Genomic DNA, 23,743 nt, shown 5'->3' on the forward strand with positions numbered 1-23,743 from the left:
GGAAGACCTCCAGGGATGGAGACTACACAGCCTCACCTTGAGCCTTGCTGGGAGCCCTCCCAGCTCCCCTCTGCTGCCACAGCCCAGGACCTTTCTTGCCCCTCCAGTGCCAGCTTGGCTGAGCCTTTGTTTGCCTCCAGAGCAGCTCCAAGCCCCTGGCAGCTTGGCAGCAGCTGGCAGTGCCACCAGGCTTGGCAGCTGCCTGTGCCCTGCTGCCACAACCCAGGACCTTTCTTGCCCCTCCAGTGCCAGCTTGGCTGAGCCTTTGTTTGCCTCCACAGCAGCTCCAAGCCCCTGGCAGCTTGGCAGCAGCTGGCAGTGCCACCAGGCTTGGCAGCTGCCTGTGCCCTGCTGCAAGCAAGCTCCTCACTAGCAGGACCTGGCAGCTCCCCAAGCCCCTCACCAGTGGCCACCAGGACCTGGCAGCTCCCCAAGCCCCTCACCAGTGACCACCAGGACCTAGCAGCTCCCCAAGCCCCTCACCAGTGACCACCAGGACCTAGCAGCTCCCCAAGCCCCTCACCAGTGACCACCAGGACCTGGTGGCTCCCCAAACCCCTAACCAGTGACCACCAGGACTTAGCAGCTCCCCAAGCCCCTCACCAGTGACCTTCAGGTCCTGGCAGCTCCCCAAGCCCCTCTCTAGCAGGACCTGGCAGCTCCCCAAGCCCCTCTCTAGCAGGACCTGGCAGCTCCCCAAGCCCCTCACCAGTGACCAGGTCCTGGTAGCTCCCCAAGCCCCTAACCAGGACCTGGCAGCTCCCCAAGCCCCTCACCAGTGACCACCAGGTCCTGGCAGCTCCCCAAGCCCCTCACCAGTGACCACCAGGTCCTGGCAGCTCCCCAAGCCCCTCACCAGTGACCAGGTCCTGGCAGCTCCCCAAGCCCCTCACCAGTGACCATCAGCTCCTGGCAGCTCCCCAAGCCCCTCACCAGTGACCACCAGGACCTAGCAGCTCCCCAAGCCCCTCACCAGTGACCACCAGGACCTGGTGGCTCCCCAAACCCCTAACCAGTGACCACCAGGACTTAGCAGCTCCCCAAGCCCCTCACCAGTGACCTTCAGGTCCTGGCAGCTCCCCAAGCCCCTCACCAGTGACCTTCAGGTCCTGGCAGCTCCCCAAGCCCCTCACCAGGACCTAGCAGCTCCCCAAGCCCCTCACCAGTGACCTTCAGGTCCTGGCAGCTCCCCAAGCCCCTCACCAGTGACCTTCAGGTCCTGGCAGCTCCCCAAGCCCCTCACCAGTGACCTTCAGGTCCTGGCAGCTCCCCAAGCCCCTCACCAGTGACCTTCAGGTCCTGGCAGCTCCCCAAGCCCCTCACCAGGACCTAGCAGCTCCCCAAGCCCCTCACCAGTGACCTTCAGGTCCTGGCAGCTCCCCAAGCCCCTAACCAGGACCTAGCAGCTCCCCAAGCCCCTCACCAGTGACCTTCAGGTCCTGGCAGCTCCCCAAGCCCCTAACCAGGACCTAGCAGCTCCCCAAGCCCCTCACCAGTGACCTTCAGGTCCTGGCAGCTCCCCAAGCCCCTAACCAGGACCTAGCAGCTCCCCAAGCCCCTCACCAGTGACCACCAGGTCCTGGCAGCTCCTCCTCCTCCCCTCTTCCCCTGGCCGTGGGAGCAGCAAGCCAGGAGCTGTTTTCCTCTCTCCCACTCTGTCCACTCCTTATCTGCAGCAGTTTCTTGCTCCCAGACGATGTCTGCAGTGGAAACTCTGCCTGGGAGCTTACTCAGCCCAGATCTGCCTGCTGATAGCTGCCCTGGGCCCAGCTAATTGCAGGGCACAGCCAGGATGGGTCAAAGGGAAGCATCTGCCCCAACCACCCCGGCAGGGGAATTCTTTCCACAGAGGATTTCTCCCTCCCCACCCCCCCCCCCCGGGGTGACCTTCGAGGAGGTTGAGGTGAGGAGGGCAGCAGCAGGCTGGAGTGGGCACTAAGGAGGGCAGCAGCAGGCTGGAGTGGGCACTAAGGAGGGCAGCAGTAGGCTGGAGTGGGCACTAAGGAGGGCAGCAGCAGGCTGGAGTGGGCACTGAGGAGGGCAGCAGCAGGCTGGAGTGGGCACTAAGAGGGCACAGATGGAAGGTAGAGGGCAGGGGTGGGTGGTTTGGTGCCAGGTGGAGGAGGAGGGCAGCAGCAGGCTGGAATGGGCACTGAGGAGGGCACAGATGGAAGGCAGAGGGCAGGGTTGGGTGGTTTGGTGCCAGGTGAGGTAGGGCTGGAGGAGGAGGGCAGCAGCAGGCTGGAGTGGGCACTAAGGAGGGCACAGATGGAAGGCAGAGGGCAGGGGTGGGCTGCTCAGTGCCAGGTGGAGGGAAGCAGCAGGCTGGAGTGGGCACTAAGGAGGGCAGCAGCAGGCTGGAATGGGCACTGGGGAGGGCAGCAGCAGGCTGGAGTGGGCACTGAGGAGGGCAGCAGCAGTAGGCTGGAGTGGGCACTAAGGAGGGCAGCAGCAGGCTGGAGTGGGCACTGAGGAGGGCAGCAGCAGGCTGGAGTGGGCACTAAGGAGGGCAGCAGCAGGCTGGAGTGGGCACTGAGGAGGGCAGCAGCAGGCTGGAGTGGGCACTGAGGAGGGCAGCAGCAGGCTGGAGTGGGCACTGAGGAGGGCAGCAGCAGTAGGCTGGAGTGGGCACTGAGGAGGGCAGCAGCAGCAGGCTGGAGTGGGCACTAAGGAGGGCAGCAGCAGCAGGCTGGAGTGGGCACTAAGGAGAGCACAGCTGGAAGGCAGAGGGCAGGGGTGGGTGGTTTGGTGCCAGGTGGAGGGAAGCAGCAGGCTGGAGTGGGCACTAAGGAGGGCAGCAGCAGGCTGGAGTGGGCACTAAGGAGGGCAGCAGCAGGCTGGAGTGGGCACTGGGGAGGGCAGCAGCAGGCTGGAGTGGGCACTGGGGAGGGCAGCAGCAGTAGGCTGGAGTGGGCACTAAGGAGGGCAGCAGCAGGCTGGAGTGGGCACTGAGGAGGGCAGCAGTAGGCTGGAGTGGGCACTGAGGAGGGCAGCAGCAGGCTGGAGTGGGCACTAAGGAGGGCAGAAGCAGGCTGGAATGGGCACTGGGGAGGGCAGCAGCAGGCTGGAGTGGGCACTAAGGAGGGCAGCAGCAGGCTGGAGTGGGCACTAAGGAGAGCACAGCTGGAAGGCAGAGGGCAGGGGTGGGTGGTTTGGTGCCAGGTGGAGGAGGAGGGCAGCAGCAGGCTGGGATGGGCCCTGGGGAGGGCACAGATGGAAGGCAGAGGACAGGGGTGGGCAGCTCAGTGCCAGGTGGAGGAGGAGGGCAGCAGCAGGCTGGAATGGGCACTAAGAGGGCACAGCTGGAAGGCAGAGGGCAGGAGTGGGTGGTTTGGTGCCAGGAGGACATTGAAGGGGACCTAAATCCTGGGTACCAGCATCAGCCCTGGCACAGGCTTCTTGCCCCTGGGCACCTAAATCCTCTCTGCTGCCCTCCAGCTGCCAGCTGAGGGAGCAAGGCTCAGGGTGAGGCTGTGCAGTCTCCATCCCTGGAGGTCTTCCCAAGCCTCCTGCAGAGCTCTGAGCCCTCAGTGGCAGGAGGGCAGAGGTGGGGGCAGGGTTGGGCAGCTGAGTGGCAGGAGGGCAGTGAGGAGCTGCAGCAGAGGCAGAGAAGGGAGTGGAGGTGGGGAAGGGTCTGGAGGAGAGGCTGGGGAGGAGCAGCTGAGGGAGCTGGGGGGGGTGAGGCTGGAGGAGAGGAGGCTGAGGGCAGAGCTTGTGGGGCTGTGGCAGGGCCTGAGAGGAGGCTGGAGCCAGGGGGGGGCTGAGATCTGCTGTCCTGAGTGCTGGCACAGGAGGAGATGGCCTCAAGGTGCCCCCAGGGCAGGTTGAGATTGGCCTCTCCCCCCCCCCCCCTTGCCCCTCCCCTCCTTGCCCTTCCTCCCTTGCCCCCCACTTGCCCTTCCCCTCCTTTCCCCCACCTTGCCTTTCCCCTCCCCCTCCTTGCCCCCTCCTTGCCCTTCCCCTTCTTTCCCTTCTCCTCCTTTCACTTCCTCTCCTTTCCCCCTCTTGTCCTTCCCCTTCTTTCCCTTCCCCTCCTTCCCCCTCCCCTTCTTTCCCCCCCCCTTGCCCTTCCCCTCCCCCTCCTTTCCCCCTCCTTTCCCTTCCCCTCCTTCCTCCCCTTGCCCTTCCCCTCCTTTCCTCCCCTTGCCCTTCCCCTCCTTCCTCCCCCTCCTCTCCCTTCCCCTCCTTCCTCCCCTTGCCCCTGCCCTCATCCCTTGCTTGTCTCTCCCCCATCCCCTGCCCTCCTCTCCCCCCTTCCCCTTTCCCTCCCACTCCCAACCACTTTGTCCCTGCATTTCCCAACCCTTAACTCCAGGAGAGGAGCAGCTCAGGAATCATTTTCCTTCCTTCCCCCTCCTCTTACCCCACCTCTCCTCCTCCTCCTCCTCCTCCTCCTCCTCTCCCCACCAATCCAGGCAGGGGCAGGAGAGGGGAAGCTGTCCCTGCATGTGGCACATTCCAAGGCCTCCTCCAGAGCTTCTCCCTTCTTGCACAAGAGGCAAACAGGTTCTGGCTGAAGAATGCAGATTGCTGCAGCAGCAGAGGGAGAGCAGAAAGCCAAAGCAGCAGCACACAGCCCCCACCCCCACCCGGCAAGGAGCTGGACCCCCCGGGAAGGTCTTCTGCACCCTGAAGTGCTGGGAGCCTGGCCCAGGGTGCAGAGAGAGAGGGGAGATGGAGCAGGGCAGGAGGAGGAGGAGGGTGGAGAAGGCTGGAGATGGAGCAGAGGAGGAGGAGGAGGCTGGAGAAGACTGGAGATGGAGCAGGGGAGGAGGAGGAGGCTGGAGAAGACTGGAGATGGAGCAGGGGAGGAGGAGGAGGCTGGAGATGGAGCAGGGCAGGAGGAGGAGAAGACTGGAGATGGAGCAGGGGAGGAGGAGGAGAAGACTGGAGATGGAGCAGGGCAGGGCAGGAGGAGGAGGCTGGAGATGGAGCAGGGCAGGAGGAGGAGGAGGCTGGAGATGAAGCAGGGCAGGGCAGGAGGAGGAGGCTGGAGATGGAGCAGGGCAGGAGGAGGCTGGAGACGGAGCAGGGCAGGAGGAGGCTGGAGACGGAGCAGGGCAGGAGGAGGAGGAGGAGGAGGCTGGGACAGAGCAGGGCAGGGCAGGAGGAGCCTCAGCTTTGGGAGAGGAACCAGAGCTCAGCTGAAGGGCAGAGCTCAACCTCCTCAGCAAGTCCCTTCTGTGGCAGTGCCAACCCAGAGCTGCCAGGAGAGGGCAGGGAGGTTGGCAGAGCCTCAGCAGCCCCAGGCTCAGCTACTGCCACCCCCAGCACACACCTCCAGGCTGGCATGGAAGAGCTGCAGGGAGCCAGGCAGAGCCCTCCTGGCTCTGCAGAGCTGCAGGAGCAAAGGCTCCACCTGGCAGGGCTCTGCCCCAAGCAGAGGGCAGGATTCAAGGTCTTGGCACCAAGGAAGCCACCAGGCTGAGGGCAGAGATTGGCACCTTCTGAGGCTGCCACCCTGCCCCAGTGCCCTTTGGACCAATAAAGCCATCGAGGGAGATGGCAGCAGATAGGAGACAGCAGCTGAGGTCCTGCCCAGGACCTGAAAGCTTCACCCAAAGCTGAGCTGGAAGCAGGTTGGAGGCAGAAAGAATTGGGTTGGGGTTGGAAGAGACTTCTGAGGGCAGCACCAAGCCCCTGGCACTCAGCACCAAGCCCCTGGCACTCAGCACCACAGCTGCAGGGCATGGAGACAGCTCCCCAGGGATGGAGGCTCCAATTCTGCTCCCCCTTGGGCAGCCTGGGCCAGGCTTGGGCAGTCCTCAAGGGGCAGAGATTGTTCCTGATGGCCAAGCTGGAGCTGCCCTGGGGGCACCTTGAGGCCATCTCCTCCTGTGCCAGCACTCAGCACAGCAGATCTCAGCCCCCCCCTGGCTCCAGCCTCCTCTCAGGCCCTGCCACAGCCCCACAAGCTCTGCCCTCAGCCTCCTCTCCTCCAGCCTCACCCCCCCCAGCTCCCTCACCTGCTCCTCCCCAGCCTCTCCTCCAGACCCTTCCCCACCTCCACTCCCTTCTCTGCCTCTGCTGCAGCTCCTCACTGCCCTCCTGCCACTCAGCTGCCCAACCCTGCCCCCACCTCTGCCCTCCCCACTGCCCACTGCAGGGGCACAATCCCTGCCCTGCTCCTGCTGCCCACACCACTGCTGAGCCAGCCCAGGCTGCTGCTGCCCTCCTTGCCCACCTGGGCACCCCCTGGCTCACCTCCAGCTACTGCCACCAACCCCCCCCCAGCTCCTTCTTCCCCTGGGGGCAGCTCCAGGAGCTCACCTGCAGGCAGCTCCAAGCCTCCAATCCCAGGAGAAGCCAAAATGTGGCTGGGAGGAAGATGGGAGGAGGCCAAAAGTGCTCCTCAGACCTCTGCCAGGGGACCATGCCCCAGCTCTGCAAGTGGCCCAAGGTGCTCAGCACCCCCTCTGAGGGCACCAAGGTGAGGCTTTGCCCCAGGCCACCTCCTGTTCCAGCGACCTCAGCAGGGCTAAATATAGCTCTGGCTGTTATCTTATCATGTCCTGGTCCTCAGCAGTGTGTGCAGAGCTCCAGGAGCTCACCTGCCTGAGGGAGCCTCCAGCTCAGCACTGCCCCAGGCTGCCCCCAGCAAGGAGCAGGGAAGCCTCCGTGGGATGGGTTGGGTTGGAAGGGAGCTCAAAGCTCAGCCAACCCCAAGCCCTGGATGCTCTTTGGCTCTCCCAGCCTCTTCCTCATGGATCCATGGAATAGGTTGGGTTGGAAGGGAGCTCAAAGCTCATCCAACCCCAACCCCTGGATGCTCTTTGCCTCTCCCAGCCTCTTCCTCATGGATCCATGGAATGGACCAGATTTGAGGTCCCTTCCAACCCAACTCCAAGCCCTGGATGCTCTTTGGCAGACTCCAAATTGCTCTTCCAGCCTCTTCCTCATGGATCCATGGAATAGGTTGGGCTGGAAGGGAGCTCAGAGCTCAGCCAAGCTCAACCCCTGGATGCTTTTTGGCTCTCTCCCAGCCTCTTCCTCATGGATCCATGGAATGGATTTGGTTGGAAGGGAGCTCAAAGCTCAACCAAGCTCAACCCCTGGATGCTCTTTGGCTCTCCCAGCCTCTTCCTCATGGATCCATGGAATGGATTTGGTTGGAAGAGACCTCAAAGCTCATCCAGCTCCAACCCCTGGATGCCCTTTGGCAGCTCTCCCAGCCTCTTCCTCATGGATCCATGGAAGGAGTTGGAAGTGACCTCACCTCTCAGCCAGCTCCAACTCCCTGCCATGCCCAGGGGCACCTCCACCAGCCCAGGTTGCTCAAGGCCTCATCCAACCTGACCTTGAGCTCTCCCAGGACAAAAAACACATCCCCAAACCTCCTTGGGCAAGCTGAGGGAGCTGGAGGTGCCCCAAAGCTCTGCTCCTCAGCTGGCACTGGGTGGCACGGCCCAGGGCATCAGCCTGGCATCTGGGGGAGGGCTCTGAGGTCATCTCCTCACCACTGCCCAGCTGTGGGAGGCTTCTTGCCCAAGTGAGCTGAAGGAAGGAGTGGGAGCAGTGGGAAAGGAGGAGGTGGTGGCAGCCACTGCTGCCCAGCACTGAGAAGCTGAAGCAGCTCCTGGAGCAGCCCTGAGGCTGGCACACATTGGGCAGAGCCTGGCACAGTGCAGCTGTCTGGGGTGAAAGCTTCTAGCAAAGGGCTTGGGATCATCACCCCCCCTGGAATGGGCACTGGGGAGGGGCATTGGGTACTTGAGTGCCAGGAGGGCATTGAGGAGCTGCCCCCAGAGGAAGAAGGAGCTGGGGGGGTTGGTGGCAGCAGCTGGAGCTGAGCCAGGGGGTGCCCAGGTGGGCAAGGAGGGCAGCAGCAGCCTGGGCTGGCTCAGCAGTGGTGTGGGCAGCAGGAGCAGGGCAGGGATTGTGCCCCTGCAGTGGGCAGTGGGGAGGGCAGAGGTGGGGGCAGGGTTGGGCAGCTGAGTGGCAGGAGGGCAGTGAGGAGCTGCAGCAGAGGCAGAGAAGGGAGTGGAGGTGGGGAAGGGTCTGGAGGAGAGGCTGGGGAGGAGCAGGTGAGGGAGCTGGGGGGGGTGAGGCTGGAGGAGAGGAGGCTGAGGGCAGAGCTTGTGGGGCTGTGGCAGGGCCTGAGAGGAGGCTGGAGCCAGGGGGGGGCTGAGATCTGCTGTCCTGAGTGCTGGCACAGGAGGAGATGGCCTCAAGGTGCCCCCAGGGCAGGTCCAGCTTGGCCATCAGGAACAATCTCTGCCCTTTGAGGCTTGCCCAAGCCTGGCCCAGGCTGCCCAAGGGGCAGTGCCCAACCCCTGGAGGTGTTTCCATGCCCTGCAGCTGTGGTGCTGAGTGCCAGAGGCTTGGTGGTGCCCCTGGGGCAGTGCTGAGTGCCAGGGGGTGCCCTGGATGACCTCCAAGGTCTCTTCCAAGCTCAATCCCAACCCTCTGGATCAGACCCAGGGCAGTGCAGGAAGCTCTCACCTGGCAAGAAGACCTTTCCCAACCTCACCTCCCCTCCAAGTGCCCCCAGACCCCCCTGGGGGGCACCACAAAGAGCCTCAGGAGCTGTGCCCAAGGCAGGAGGCTTCACTCACCAGGGGGCAAAGGGCAGCAGAGGAGTCAGGGCAGCAGGTCCAGACCTCTCCAGCAGCCACCAGGAATTCCTGGAAGGGAGGAAACTTCTGTTGGCTGCAGAGATAAAAGCTCCCAGGTGGTGACTGGCACCACCTTTACAGCCCCAGTTGGCATTTCTCAGTGGCCCCAGGGGGGGGGGAGGGGAAGGGGTTCAGCCTGAGCCTGCCCTTGAACGTCCCAGATAAGGTCCCACCCCCCCCCAACCCCCCCCAAGATAAGGTCCCAGAGCTGAGTCAGCAGCCTGGAGGGTGAAGCTCCTGAGATGGGCACCAGGGAGTGCCCTGGGCACAGCTCCTCCACCCCGAGTCACTCTGAGCTCCACCAGCTGCAGCAGGAGACCTCCAGCAGGGCACCCACAGCAGCTTGCCCCAGGGGCACAGTGCCCAGGATGGGGCTGGAAGGGACCTCTGGAGCTCAGCCAGTGCCAACCCCAGCAGGGCACCCACAGCAGCTTGCCCAGGGGCACAGTGCCCAGGATGGGGCTGGAAGGGACCTCTGGAGCTCAGCCAGTGCCAGCCTCACCCTGCTCCATCAGGGCACCCACAACAGCTTGCCCAAGGTGGGCTGAAAGGGAGCTCTGGAGCTCACCCAGTGCCAACCCCAGCAGGGCACCCACAGCAGCTTGCCCAGGGTGGGGCTGGAGGTGACCTCTGGAGCTCAGCCAGTGCCAACCCAACCCTGCTCCTGCCCCAGCAGGGCACCCACAGCAGCTTGCCCATGGGCACAGTGCCCAGGGGTGGCTCTGGATGTCTCCCAGTGCCCATCTCACCCTCCTCCTCCTCCTCCAGCAGGGTACCCACAGCAGCTTGCCCAGGGAAGGGGCTAGAAGGGAGCTCTTGAGCTCAGCCAGGGCCAACCTCACCCTGCTCCTGCCCCAGCAGGGCACCCACAGCAGCTTGCCCAGGGGCACAGTGCCCAGGGGGGTTGGCAGCTCTGCACACAAGGAGGCTCCACAGCCTCTCTGGGCAGCCTGCTCCAGGCCTTGGCACCCTCACACCAAACAACTTTCTCCTCCTGCTGCCCTCCACTCTGTGCCCCTTGCCCCTGGGCACCACTCAGCACAGCCTGGCCCCAGCCTCTTGCCCCCTCCCCAGCTCCTTCAGCTCCTGCTGGGCACTGCTCAGATGCCCTCTGGGGCTGCTCTGCTGCAGGCTCTCAGCCCCAGGGCTCAGCCTCTGCTCCTCCCAGAGCTGCTCCAGGCCCCTCATGCCCTCACCAATGCCACCTGCAGCCTGTTCAGTTCCAGGAGGGCAGCTCTGCCCACAGGACCCCTCCAAAGCAGGGCACCCTCCCGGTGCCACCTCCTTCATTTCCTTCCTCCCATGTGCAGTGCTTGCAGGAAAGTCCCTCCCAAAGCCTGCCCTGGGGCCACACTCAGCTCCTCTGGCACCTCCTCACCCTCCCTTCTGCTGCCAGCTGCACCCAGGAGGCTCACGCTGGTGCCACCAGACCTTGCCCTGCCCCCCAGACAGGTGCCCCCTTCCTCCCAGGGCAGTCACCCTCCCTTGGCACAAGCCCCTCTTGTCCCCACCAAGTCCACTCCTCAGCCCTCTCCCCCCCCAGTCCACTCCTTGCCCCTCTCAGGCCACTCTTTGCCCTTCTCTCTCCCCCCTCCCAACCCACTCCTCCCCCCTCTCCCCTTCTCCTCCCCCCCAGTCCACTCCTCACCCCTCTCCCCCACAATCCACTCCTTGCCCCTCTCTCTCCCCCCCAGTCCACTCCTCTCCCCTCTCTGTCTCTCCCTTCCCAATCGACTCCTCACCCCTCTCCCCTCCCAGTCCACTCCTCACCCCTCTCTCTCCTCCCCATTCACTCCTCCCTCCCCTTCTCCTCCCCCCCAGTCCACTCCTCACCCCTCTCTCCCCCCCAGTCCACTTCTAGCCCCTCTCCTCCTCTCCCCTGCCAACCCACTCCTCCCCCCAGTCCACTCCTCACCCCTCTCCCTCAAAATCCACTCCTTGCCCCTCTCAGTCCAATCTTTGCCCCTCTCTCTCCCCCCAGTCCACTCCTCACCCCTCTCCCATCCCATTCCACTCCTCACCCCTCTCTCTCTCTCCCCTCCCAATCGACTCCTCACCCCTCTCTCCCTCCCCAGTCCACTCCTATCCCCTCTCCTCCTCTCCCCTGCCCACCCACTCCTCACCCCTCTCTCTCCTCCCCATTCACTCCTCCTCCCCCCTCCCCTTCTCCTCCCCCCAGGCCACTCCTCGCCCCTTTCCCCACCTCCACTTTCCCTTTGCCCTTCAGCATCCCCCCCCGGGGCAGCTTTGGCTCAGGCTCTGCTGGTTCAGATCTGCTCCCGGGAGCAGCCTCGGAGGGAGCAGCTCCTGCAGGGAGCCCTTAGCTGAGCAGGGTCTGGAACAGCCTCTGGTGGGCTTCGGGGAGCAGACCCCCGGTGCAAAGCCACCCGAGCCCGCAGGGGACTCCCTCCTACCCCCCCCCCTGCCCCGGGCCGTGCCCCCTGCCCTTGGCATGCCCTGCAGCGACTGCCTGCGCCCGACCTGGCACACAGGCAGGCATCTGCCAACGCCTCCAGCACCTGGAAGATCTTCCTCACCCCTCCTCCTCCTCCTCGCTCCTCGTGCTCCTTTTCCTCCCTCCTCACCTCTCCCTTGCTCCTTTCCTCCTCACCTCTCTCCCTCACTCCTTCCCCTTCCTTCCTCCTCGTTCCGTTTTCTTGTTTCTCTCTCTTCCTCTCCCTCCCTTCTCACTCCTCTCTCCTATTCCTCCTTCTCCTCATCCCTCTCCTTCAACACCTCTCCCTTCCTTCCTCCCTCCTCTCTCCCCCATTCCTCCTCATCCCTGTCCCTCTCCCTTCCTTCCTCCTCTCTCCCATTCCTCCTCATCCCTGTCCCTCCTCTCCCTTCCTTCCTCCTCATCCCTATCCCTCCTCTGCCTTCCTTCCTCCCTCCTCATCCCTGTCCCTTCTCTTTTCCTTCCTCCCTCCTCTTTCCCATTCCTCCTCATCCCTGTCCCTCCTCTCCCTTCCTCTCTCCCATTCCTCCCCATCCCTGTCCCTCCTCTCCCTTCCTTCCTCCTCATCCCTATCCCTCCTCTGCCTTCCTTCCTCCCTCCTCATCCTTGTCCCTTCTTTCTTTTCCTTCCTCCCTCCTCTTTCCCATTCCTCCTCATCCCTGTTCCTCCTCTCCCTTCCTCCCTACCTTCCTCCTCATCCCTGTCCCTCCTCTCCCTTTCTTCCTCTCTCCCATTCCTCCCCATCCCTGTCCATCCTCTCCCTTCCTCCCTACCTTCCTCCTCATCCCTGTCCTTCCTCTCCCTTCCTCCTCATCCCTGTCCCTCCTCTCCCTTCCTCCCTCCCATTCCTCCCCATCCCTGTCCATCCTCTCCCTTCCTCCCTACCTTCCTCCCTCCCATTCCTCCTCATCCCTTTCCCTCCTCTCTCCTCCCCATTCTCCTCCTCTCCTCCTCCTTTTTCCTTCCTCCTCTCCTTTCTTTCCTCCCCACTTCCCACCCTTCCTCCTCCCTTTCCCCTCCCTCCTCTCCCTCACTCCCCGCGGGTACTTGAGCCCACAAAGACAGCTGCCCAAAGCCCCGCGATGCCCAGAGGCAGCTCTCAGCCACTTCACCTCAGCCTGGCACAGGTTTCTCTGGCACTTTCACAGCCCAAAGCCCAGGGCAGAGCCGACTGCACCCAACCCCCGTCCGGTTTGACTCAGCTGGGAAGGCAGAAGAGGCTTTATTCAAATCAGTAATGACAACCTCTACTTCCTCCCCTCCAGCAGCCAGGTTAGAACTCTTCCTCCTCCCCATCAGCACCTCCGAAGCTCTCAAAGCACCAAACCCCAGAGCGAAGCGAAGCTCCTCCTTAGCTCCCCCAGCGCTGCCAGGACCCAGGGACCCCTACCCCCACCCCCAGAACAGAGATGTTTGCCTCCCCTGGAGGGGACCCACATTGCCTTGAGATGGTTGGTGCTGCTTCAGCCCAGTCCGAGGAGGAAGATGAGTCACTGCCCGGCTGAGTGTGGGAGGAGAGCACACCGCAGGAGGCAGCGGAGCCAACTCTTGGCTGCTCTCAAACCTCAGGGTCCGAAGCAAAACTTCTCCGTGCCCAAGGCAGCAACCCCGGGGAGAAAGCAGCAGAGGGAAGGAGCAGCTCGGCCCCCCCCAAAAGGAGCAGCTCACCCCGAAAAAGGAGGAGCAGCTCACGCCGAAAAAAGGAGGGGATCACCCCCGAAAAAAGGAGGAGCAGCTCAACCCCAAAAGAGAGGAGTAATTCACCCCCGAAAAGGAGAGCTCACCCCAAAAAGAGCAGGAGCTCACCCCCGAAAAGGAGGAGCAGCTCACCCCCCAAAAAAGGAGGAGCAGGAGCAGCTCGCCCCCCGAAAAAGGAGCTCACCCCAAAAGGAGGAGCAGCTCATCCCCGAAAAGGAAGAGATCACCCCCAAAAAGGGGAGCTCACCCCCAACTAGGGGAGCCCACCCAAAAAGGAAGAGCAGCTCACCCCCAAAAAAGGAGCTCACCCCCCAAAAAGAGCAGGAGCTCAGCCCCGAAAAGGAGGAGCAGCTCACCCCCCAAAAAGGAGGAGGAGATCACCCCCAAATAGGAGGAGCAGAAGCAGCTCACCCCCAAAAAGGGGAACTCACCCCAAAAGGAGGAGCAGCTCACCCCCCAAAAAGAGCAGCAGCTCATCCCCAAAAAGGAGATCACCCCCAAAGAGGAGGAGCAGCAGCAGCTCACCCCCAAAAAGGGGAGCTCACCCCCAAAAGGAGGAGTAGCTCACCCCTAAAAAGGAGCTCACCCCCCAAAAAGGAGGAGCAGCTCGCCCCCCAAAAAGGAGGAGCAGCTCACCCCGAAAAGGAGATCACCCCCAAAAAGGAGGAGCAGCAGCAGCAGCTCACCCCCAAAAAGGGGAACTCACCCCAAAAGGAGGTGCAGCTCGCCCCCCAAAAAGAGCAGGAGCTCACCCCCCAAAAAAGGAGGAGCAGCAGCTCGCCCCCCAAAAAAGGAGCTCACCCCCCAAAAAGAGCAGGAGCTCACCCCCGAAAAGGAGGAGCAGCTCGCCCCCCAAAAAGGAGGAGATCACCCCTAAAAAAGGAGGAGATCCCCCCCCCCAAAAAGGGAGCTCACCTCAAAACGGGGAGCAGCTCACCCCCAAAGGAGGAGAAGCAACTCACCCCCCCAAAAAGGAGCTCACCTCCCCTTCAACCACCCCCCTCGGCTGCTCAGCCAACAGCCTGGGGGGGCCTTTAGCTCGGGGTGGGGATAAGGAACCCCCTCCCCCCCGCCCCCCAAAAGCAGCAGTTTAAATCCCCCAACAGCAGGGAAAGCAACTCCAGAGACACCCCCAAAGAAAGGTTTTGGGGGGGGAACCCCAGAGAGGGCCACGCAAGGATAGGACATGAGGAAGGGGCTCCTGAGTGTGGGGGGGGGGGGGGGTCACACTACGGGGATCAGTTCTTCCCCATCGCTAACCCCACGGGGAGGTAGCAAGCAGCCCACGAAGGCAGAATTTGGGGGGGAGGGGAGGGAAAGAAAGGAAATGAAGCCCCCCCAAAAAAAAATCGGTTACATTCAGCCCTCAGCTCCAAGCTGAACCCCAAAGTGGCTCCAAGCTGAACCCCAAAGTGGCTCCAAGCTGAACCCCAAAGTGTTGCACGCAGCAAGGAGGGATCAAACCTGAGACTGGGTAGCACTGGGGGAACCCTGACACCTCCAAACACCCCCCCCCCCCCCCCAAACGGGTCACGGAGAGGCTGAGAGAGACAGGGACCCCCCCACACACACACACATGCACCCCACTCTAAGGGGACCTCAGTTTTGGCTGAAGCCCTTTAAACATCCCTGACGCCTACCCCAGCTGGGTGCCAGGAGGGCTCACATGAGACCTTCACCCTAAGGGGACCCCCCCCCCCCCCCGCAAAGAGTATCGGGGGGGGGTGTCCCCTCGAACCGGGATGGCAAACACGGGGAGCTCTACCCCTCGTGGGACCCCAAAACGGGGAGAACGGGGAGGAAAATACCCCCAACAAGACACCCCCCCCCAGGATTTCGAGACGGGAGGGACGAGACTCAAAGCAACCCCCCCCCCACCCCCCCCCCCCACGGGAGCCTTGAAACCTCAGCGGGTGGACGGCAACGACTCGGAGCAACCCCACGGGACCCACGGAGGGGCAGGGAAGAGGCAGAAGCGATCCCTCCCCGGCAGCGACCCACAGCCGTGCCCCTTTGCCCTGGCAAGGCACCGAGGATCTCCTCCACCCCCCCGGCCAAGGGTCCGTGGGAGTCACCGAAAGTTTCCCCCCCACCACGTCAACAGCCTCCCCCCCCCCCGCCGCCTACTACCGGTAACCACCGGAGCCGCCGCTTAGGAGCCCGAGTTGGCGGTGAAAGGCACCGAGCAAGGAGGTTCCGCGCTCAAAACAACATCCCGGGAGAGAGGCTCCGGTGGCGACATCGCATCCCGGACCCCCCTCCCCCACCGTAACCCAGCGCCCGGTACCTGCGCTCCCGGCGCCGCCGCCCCCTCCCTCCCCCCGCCGCGCCCCGGAGCCGCCTTTTGACGGGAACCGGCCGGGTCTGAGCCACGCCCCCCATGCCCTAGCCACGCCCCTCCACGCCATAGCCACGCCCCCCACACCGCGCCCCCGCCAATGACAGCGCAGCGGTGCCCGCCTCGGCCGCGCCCCCTCCGCTTCAAGCCACGCCCCCTCGTGCCGTATAAGGCCAAACCCCGCCCGCCGACGGGGAGGGGCCACGCCCTCTCCTTTCCTCCGCCAATCACAGCGCGGCACCGCCCCTCCGCGGTCGCCCCCCCTCCTCCCCGCCGCGATCAAACCACGCCCATCGTTACCATATAAGGCTCGAACCGAGCCAAGCTCCGCCCGCCGGGGGGCGTGGTGTGGGCGGGCCCTCGCTCGCACGTGGCTGGGCCTCGGAGAGGGGAGGGGGCTGGGGGCCGGGGGAGGGTCCTCGGCCGCGGCTGCCTGGGCGGGCGGAGGGGACAGACCCCGAACGTCCCCCAGCGCCGGAGCCCCCCCCCGGGCCAGCTCCCTCCTCCGCTGCTGCTGACCCCTCCCCTGGCCTAGGGGACCCCCGCGTTTTGCTGGGGGGGGGCTACTGGAGACTATTGGGGTGCTGCGGGGGGCTTCGGAGGGGGGTGGGTTACTAGGGGCTGTTGTGGGGTGCTGCTGGGGGCTGTTGTGGGCTAATGGGGGGATGGTGAGGGGCTTGGGGGGCTACTGGAGGGGTACTAGGGGCTGTTGTGGGCCAATAGGGGGATGGTGGGGGGCTTGGGGGGGCTACTGGGGGGGTACTAGAGGCTGTTGTGGGCTAATGGGGGGATGGTGGGGGGCTTGGGGGGCTACTGGGGGGGTACTAGAGGCTGTTGTGGGTTAATGGGGGGATGGTGGGGGGCTTGGGGGGGCTACTGGAGACTATTGGGGTGCTGCGGGGGGCTTCGGGGGGGGTGGGTTACTAGGGGCTGTTGTGGGGTGCTGCTGGGGGCTGTTGTGGGCTAATGGGGGGATGGTGGGGGGCTTGTGGGGGCTACTGGGGGGTATTAGGGGCTGCTGTGGGCTAATGGGGGGATGGGGCGGGCTTGTGGGGGCTACTGGGGGGTATTAGGGGCTGTTGTGGGCTAATGGGGGGATGGTGGGGGGCTTGGGGGGCTACTGGGGGGGTACTAGGGGCTGTTGTGGGCTACTGGGGGATGCTGGGAACCTTGGGGGGGCTTCTGGAGGGGTACTGGGGGCTGTTGTGGGGTGCTGCTGGGGGCTGCTGTGGGCTACTGGGAGGATGCTGGGGGCCTTGGGAAGGCTGCTGGGAGGTTACTGGGGGCTGTTATGGGCTACTGGGGGGATGGGGGGGGCTTGGGCAGGCTGATGGAGACTATTGGGGTGGTCCTGGGGGCTTTTGGGGGGGCCTCGGGGGGAGGTTACAGAGGAGGCTGGGCAGAGGCTGAGGGCCTGGAGCAGCTCTGGGAGGAGCAGAGGCTGAGCCCTGGGGCTGAGAGCCTGCAGCAGAGCAGCCCCAGAGGGCATCTGAGCAGTGCCCAGCAGGAGCTGAAGGAGCTGGGGAGGGGGCAAGAGGCTGGGGCCAGGCTGTGCTGAGTGGTGCCCAGGGGCAAGGGGCACAGAGTGGAGGGCAGCAGGAGGAGAAAGTTGTTTGAGGTGAGGGTGCCAAGGCCTGGAGCAGGCTGCCCAGAGAGGCTGTGGAGCCTCCTTGTGTGCAGAGCTGCCAACCCCCCTGGGCACTGTGCCCCTGGGCAAGCTGCTGTGGGTGCCCTGCTGGGGCAGGAGCAGGGTTGGGTTGGCACTGGCTGAGCTCCAGAGGTCACCTCCAGCCCCACCCTGGGCAAGCTGCTGTGGGTGCCCTGCTGGGGTTGGCACTGGGTGAGCTCCAGAGGTCCCTTCTAGCCCACCTTGGGCAAGCTGCTGTGGGTGCCCTGATGGAGCAGGGTGAAGTTGGCACTGGCTGAGCTCCAGAGGTCCCTTCCAGCTCCTCCTTGGGCACTGTGCCCCTGGGCAAGCTGCTGTGGGTGCCCTGCTGGGGCAGGGTGAAGTTGGCACTGGCTGAGCTCCAGAGCTCCCTTCCAGCCCCCCTGGGCAGGCTGCTGTGTGTGCCCTGCTGGGGCAGGGTGGGATTGGCACTGGCTGAGCTCCAGAAGCCCCTTCCAGCCCCCCCTGGGCAAGCTGCTGTGGGTGCCCTGCTGGGGCAGGGTGGGATTGGCACTGGCTGAGCTCCAGAAGCCCCTTCCAGCCCCCCCTGGGCAAGCTGCTGTGGGTGCCCTGCTGGGGCAGGGTGAAGTTGGCACTGGCTGAGCTCCAGAAGCCCCTTCCAGCCCCCCCTGGGCAAGCTGCTGTGGGTGCCCTGCTGGGGCAGGATGAGATTGGCACTGGCTGAGCTCCAAAGGTCCTTTCCAGCCCACCCTGGGCAAGCTGCTGTGGGTGCCCTGCTGGGGCAGGGTGGGATTGGCACTGGCTGAGCTCCAAAGGTCCCTTTCAGTCCACCCTGGGCAGGCTGCTGTGGGTGCCCTGCTGGGGCAGGGTGAAGTTGGCACTGGCTGAGCTCCAGAAGCCCCTTCCAGCCCACCCTGGGCAGGCTGCTGTGGGTGCCCTGCTGGAGCAGGGTGAAGTTGGCACTGGCTGAGCTCCAAAGGTCCTTTCCAGCCCACCCTGGGCAAGCTGCTGTGGGTGCCCTGCTGGGGCAGGGTGGGATTGGCACTGGCTGAGCTCCAAAGGTCCCTTTCAGACCACCCTGGGCAGGCTGCTGTGGGTGCCCTGCTGGGGCAGGGTGAAGTTGGCACTGGCTGAGCTCCAGAAGCCCCTTCCAGCCCACCCTGGGCAGGCTGCTGTGGGTGCCCTGCTGGAGCAGGGTGAAGTTGGCACTGGCTGAGCTCCAAAGGTCCTTTCCAGCCCACCCTGGGCAAGCTGCTGTGGGTGCCCTGCTGGGGCAGGGTGGGATTGGCACTGGCTGAGCTCCAGAGCTCCCTTTCAGCTCCTCCTTGGGCACTGTGCCCCTGGGCAAGCTGCTGTGGGTGCCCTGCTGGAGCAGGATGAAGTTGGCACTGGCTGAGCTCCCTTCCAGCCCATTCCATGCTGGGATTTGGGACTCAATGACCTTGGGGATGAGAGAGGGCTGAGGATGGGGGTGCTGGGGGGGGCTGGGGGTGGTGAATCCAAACCCCTTCCAACCACCTCTGCCCTTCCCAGCTCCAAGACAGGCTTGGACCCAAACCCATCCCACCTTAAGTGGACACTTAATGAACTGAATTCATCAACCTCATTAATTGCTGCTGTGCCAACCCTTGAGAACCCCTTTCAATTCCTGCCTTTGGGAATCACCACCCAAGAGGCAAAGATCCCAACTGCTCCAGGAGCCTTTTTGTTTTGCCCCCTCCCTCCCTCCCTGTGCCCACCCTCAGGGTCCCCTGGGAGTTGCTCTCCTGCTGATGGAAACTTTCTGCATCATTTAGTTTCACCTTCCCAACAGCCAAAATCCTGCTGGGATAGCAGGAGGCTTTCCCAGCTCACATTTCCCACCCTTCCCCATCCCATTATTTCCCACCTGGCAACCTCCTCCTCTGCCTAAGGTGGTAGCTGCAGACCCAAAGGAAGGATTTGTAGGGCAGGATTGGGACCCTGCAGACCAAGATCCTCATGGATGGATTGAAGAGGAGTGGGATAGGGAGGGGGAACCTCACCCTGAGCCCCCCCTCAAATGAGAATGGATTTGTGGGGCAGGATTGGGACCCTGCAGACAAAGATCCTCATGGATGGATTGGATAGGGAGGGGGAACCTCACCCTGAGCCCCCCCTCAAATGAGAATGGATTTGGGGGGCAGGATTGGGACCCTGCAGACAAAGATCCTCATGGATGGATTGGATAGGGAGGGGGAACCTCACCCTGAGCCCCCCCCTCCCCTCCTGGAAGGATTTGTGGGGCAGGATTGGGACCCTGCAGACCAAGATCCTCATGGATGGATTGGATAGGGAGGGGGAAACCTCACCCTGAGCCCCCCCTCAAATGAGAAAGGATTTGTAGGGCAGGATTGGGACCCTGCAGACCAAGATCCTCATGGATGGATTGGATAGGGAGGGGGAAGCCTCACCCTGAGCCCCCCCTCCTCAAATGAGAAAGGATTTGTGGGGCAGGATTGGGACCCTGCAGACCAAGATCCTCATGGATGCATTGGAGAGGAGTGGGATGGGGAGGGGGAACCTCACCCTGAGCCCCTCCTCAAATGAGAAAGGATTTGTAGGGCAGGATTGGGACCCTGCACACAAAGATCCTCATGGATGGATTGAAGAGGAGTGGGATAGGGAGGGGGAAACCTCACCCTGAGCCCCCCCTCAAATGAGAAAGGATTTGTGGGGCAGGATTGGGACCCTGCAGACCAAGATCCTCATGGATGCATTGGAGGGGAGTGGGATGGGGAGGGGAAACCTCACCCTGACCACCCCCCTCCCCCCCAGGAAGGATTTGTGGGGTAGGATTGGGACCCTGCAGACCAAGATCCTCCTGGATGGATTGAAGAGGAGTGGGATAGGGAGGGGGAACCTCACCCTGAGCCCCTCCTCAAATGAGAAAGGATTTGTGGGGCAGGATTGGGACCCTGCAGACCAAGATCCTCATGGATGCATTGGATAGGGAGGGGGAACCTCACCCTGAGCCCCCCCCTCCCCTCCAGGAAGGATTTGTGGGGCAGGATTGGGACCCTTCAGACCAGGATCCTCCTGGATGCATTGGAGGGGAGTGGGATGGGGAGGGGGAAACCTCACCCTGAGCCCCCCCCTCAAATGAGAAAGGATTTGTAGGGCAGGATTGGGACCCTGCAGACAAAGATCCTCATGGATGGATTGGAGAGGAGTGGGATAGGGAGGGGGAAACCTCACCCTGAGCCCCCCCTCCCCCCCAGGAAGGATTTGTGGGGCAGGATTGGGACCCTGCACACAAAGATCCTCATGGATGGATTGAAGAGGAGTGGGATGGGGAGGGGGAAACCTCACCCTGAGCCCCCCCCCCCCTCAAATCAGCACACCCAGGGATGGGCTCAAGCCTGTATGAGACAACAGAGAAGCTCCAGGGGAGGGGTGAGAGAGAAGTTTCCTCCCCTCTCTCCCCCCCCCCAATGCTGCCTCCCTGTGTCCTGGCTTGAAGCTTCCCCCCCCCCCCCCCCAGTTGAAACCAGTTCCCCTCAGCAGCTCCACTGGGGTGAGCAGAAAGAGGCTGGGGGTGGGTGGGGGGGCGGGGGGGTGGGGACACAAAATTCCCACCCCACACACTGGGATTTTGCAACCACTTCCCAGGAAATCTTCCCCTCCCTGGTGATGGAGCCAGAGCCTGAGTCAGCCCTGGAGGGTGCTGGCTGCATGCTGGGGGGGGGGCAGCAAGATGGGCACCCCCCAAAGCCTCACCCTGGGCTGGGCAGCTGCTGCCCTGGAGGGTGCTGGCTGCATGCTGGGTGGGGGCAGCAGGATGGGCACCCCCCAAAGCCTCACCCTGGGCTGCTGCTACCCCTGGAGGGTGCTGGCTGCATGCTGGGGGGCAGCAGGATGGGCACCCCCCCCCTCAAACCCCACCCTGGGCAGCTGCTGCCCTGGAGGGTGCTGGCTGCATGCTGGGGGGGGGGGGCAGCAAGATGGGCACCCCCCAAAGCCTCACCCTGAGCTGCTGCTACCCTGGAGGGTGCTGGCTGCATGCTGAAGGGGGGGCAGCAAGATGGGCACCTCCCAAAGCCTCACCCTGGGCTGGGCAGCTGCTGCCCTGGAGGGTGCTGGCTGCATGCTGGGGGGCAGCAGGATGGGCACCCCCCCTCAAACCCCATGCTGGGGGGCAGCAAGATAGGCACCCCCCAAAGCCTCACCCTGGGCAGCTGCTGCCCTGGAGGGTGCTGGCTGCATGCTGGGGGGCAGCAGGATGGGCACCCCTCAACCCCCCCTGGGCAGCTGCTGCCCTGGAGGGTGCTGGCTGCATGCTGGGGGGCAGTAGGATGGGCACCCCCAAAGCCTCACCCTGGGCAGCTGCTGCCCTGGAGGGTGCTGGCTGCATGCTGGGGGGGGGCAGCAGGATGGGCACCCCCCAAAGCCTCACCCTGGGCTGGGCTGCTGCTACCCCTGGAGGGTGCTGGCTGCATGCTGGGGGGGGGGGGCAGCAGGATGGGCACCCCCCAAAGCCTCACCCTGGGCAGCTGCTGCCCTGGAGGGTGCTGACTGCATGCTGGGGGGCAGCAGGATGGGCACCCCCCAAAGCCTCACTCTGGGCTGGGCTGCCCTGGAGGGTGCTGGCTGCATGCTGGGGGGCAGCAGGATGGGCACCCCTCAACCCCCCCTGGGCAGCTGCTGCCCTGGAGGGTGCTGGCTGCATGCTGGGGGGCAGCAGGATGGGCACCCCTCAACCCCCCCTGGGCAGCTGCTGCCCTGGAGGGTGCTGGCTGCATGCTGGGGGGCAGTAGGATGGGCACCCCCCAAAGCTTCACCCTGGGCAGCTGCTGCCCTGGAGGGTGCTGGCTGCATGCTGGGGGGGGGCAGCAAGATGGGCACCCCCCAAAGCCTCACCCTGGGCTGCTGCCCTGGAGGGTGCTGGCTGCATGCTGGGGGGCAGCAGGATGGGCACCCCCCCCTCAAATCCCACCCTGGGCAGCTGCTGCCCTGGAGGGTGCTGGCTGCATGCTGGGTGGGGGCAGCAAGATGGGCACCCCCCAAAGCCTCATCCTGGGCTGCTGCTACCCCTGGAGGGTGCTGGCTGCATGCTGGGGGGGGGCAGCAGGATGGGCACCCCCCCCTCAAATCCCACCCTGGGCAGCTGCTGCCACATAGGAGGTGGCTCCAAAGCTGCCTGAGGTCTGTCCTTGTCCCTCGTATCCCTTGGGATTAGCTGGGAGTTGGACCCAGTTTGGCTGCAGCCGTGGCCAAGGTGGGCTTGGATCCTTCCCTCTCAGCATTCCCACTCCATCATCATCCTCCCCCAGCCTCACCGATTCCCCCTCCCCCCCCCCCCAACAATGGGCTGCAGGAGCCCTCTGGAGCTGAGCCGGAGAGGTGCAAATGGTCCCAACCTTCCATCACCACATTCCCATTCCAGGAATCCAATCCTCCTGCAGCTCCTCCCATCCCTTCCTCCTGCCCAGGGGAGGGAATTCTGCAGCTCAGGGATGCGGCTCCTCACCAGCAGGTGCAGATGGAGAGCAGAGACCACCCCCACCCCCAAAATTCCAACCCTGTCGGCTGGATCAAGGTGGGGAAAGCAGTGGGAAAACAGCTCCAGCCAGCGGGAATGGTGCAAAGGAAACATCTCAGCCCCCAGGAGCATCCCTCAAAGCTTGGGGCACAAAAGGAGGAGGCTGCAGGAGGGATCCTTGGCTTGGAAAAGTCTTCTGAGAGCATCCAAGACCAAGCAGTGACCCAACCCCACCCTGGGCACCAAGCCCGTGGCCAACAAGTGCCATGGGCAAGAGGTCCCTGGAATGCCCCCAGGGATGGGGACTCCAACACTGCCCCTGGGCAGCCTGGGCCAGTCCTTGGCCACTCTTGCAGGGCAGAAATTGGTCCTCATGGCCAAGCTGAGCCTGCCCTGGGGGCACCTTGAGGCCATCTCCTCCTGTGCCAGCACTCAGGACAGCAGATCTCAGCCCCCCCCTGGCTCCAGCCTCCTCTCAGGCCCTGCCACAGCCCCACAAGCTCTGCCCTCAGCCTCCTCTCCTCCAGCCTCACCCCCCCAGCTCCCTCAGCTGCTCCTCCCCAGCCTCTCCTCCAGACCCTTCCCCACCTCCACTCCCTTCTCTGCCTCTGCTGCAGCTCCTCACTGCCCTCCTGCCACTCAGCTGCCCAACCCTGCCCCCACCTCTGCCCTCCCCACTGCCCACTGCAGGGGCACAATCCCTGCCCTGCTCCTGCTGCCCACACCACTGCTGAGCCAGCCCAGGCTGCTGCTGCCCTCCTTGCCCACCTGGGCACCCCCTGGCTCAGCTCCAGCTGCTGACACCAACCCCCCCCCCAGCTCCTTCTTCCCCTGGGGGCAGTTCCCAACTCCTCTGTCCCCTGCCTGGAGCCTTCCCAGGGTGGTTGTGACCCAAGGGCAGGACCCAACCTTTGGTGACCTCATGCCCAGCCCTGCCCTGCTCCTGCTGCCCACACCACTGCTGTGCCAGCCCAGGCTGCTGCTGCCCTCCTTGCCCACCTGGGCACCCTCTGGTTCCTCACCACCACGCTTGATGCAGGAGGAGTCCTCCCAACCCCAAAGCTGCAGCAGCAGCAGCTCAGAGCCACCAAACACCACCCAGGGCAGGATGAGTTCTTGTGTCTCCCCTTCCTAGGATGCCACCAGCTGTGCCCTCCTCAGTGCCCATTCCAGGGAGAGGACACAATCCCTGCCCTGCTCCTGCTGCCCACATCACTGCTGAGCCAGCCCAGGCTGCTGCTGCCCTCCTTGCCCACCTGGGCACCCCCTGGCTCCTCATCCAACCCCAAAGCTGCAGCAGCAGCAGCTCAGAGCCACCAAACACCACCCAGGGCAGGATGAGTTCTTGTGTCTCCCCTTCCTAGGATGCCACCAGCTGTGCCCTCCTCAGTGCCCATTCCAGGGGGAGGACACAATCCCTGCCCTGCTCCTGCTGAGGAGCTGCTGGCAGCAGACCTGGGGTCGAGCAGCACTGCAGGCAAAGGTGAGACCAGCGGAGAGCATCTCCCCC

General features: G+C 63.9%; 1 protein-coding gene across 1 annotated transcript in view; it reads right to left on the minus strand.

Moving 5' to 3' along the window:
• Positions 1-15,102, minus strand: part of LOC135174266 (vitamin D3 receptor-like) — a 44,469-nt gene extending 29,367 nt beyond the window's left edge. Inside the window, 2 exon segments of the mRNA XM_064141494.1 lie at positions 8,556-8,624; positions 15,056-15,102. The gene's annotated coding sequence lies outside the window, so the exon portion shown is untranslated.
• Between the last annotated feature and the right edge of the window lie 8,641 nt (positions 15,103-23,743).

This window comes from Pogoniulus pusillus, unplaced genomic scaffold (assembly GCF_015220805.1).
Source record: "Pogoniulus pusillus isolate bPogPus1 unplaced genomic scaffold, bPogPus1.pri scaffold_58_arrow_ctg1, whole genome shotgun sequence".
Classification (NCBI taxonomy): domain Eukaryota; kingdom Metazoa; phylum Chordata; class Aves; order Piciformes; family Lybiidae; genus Pogoniulus; species Pogoniulus pusillus.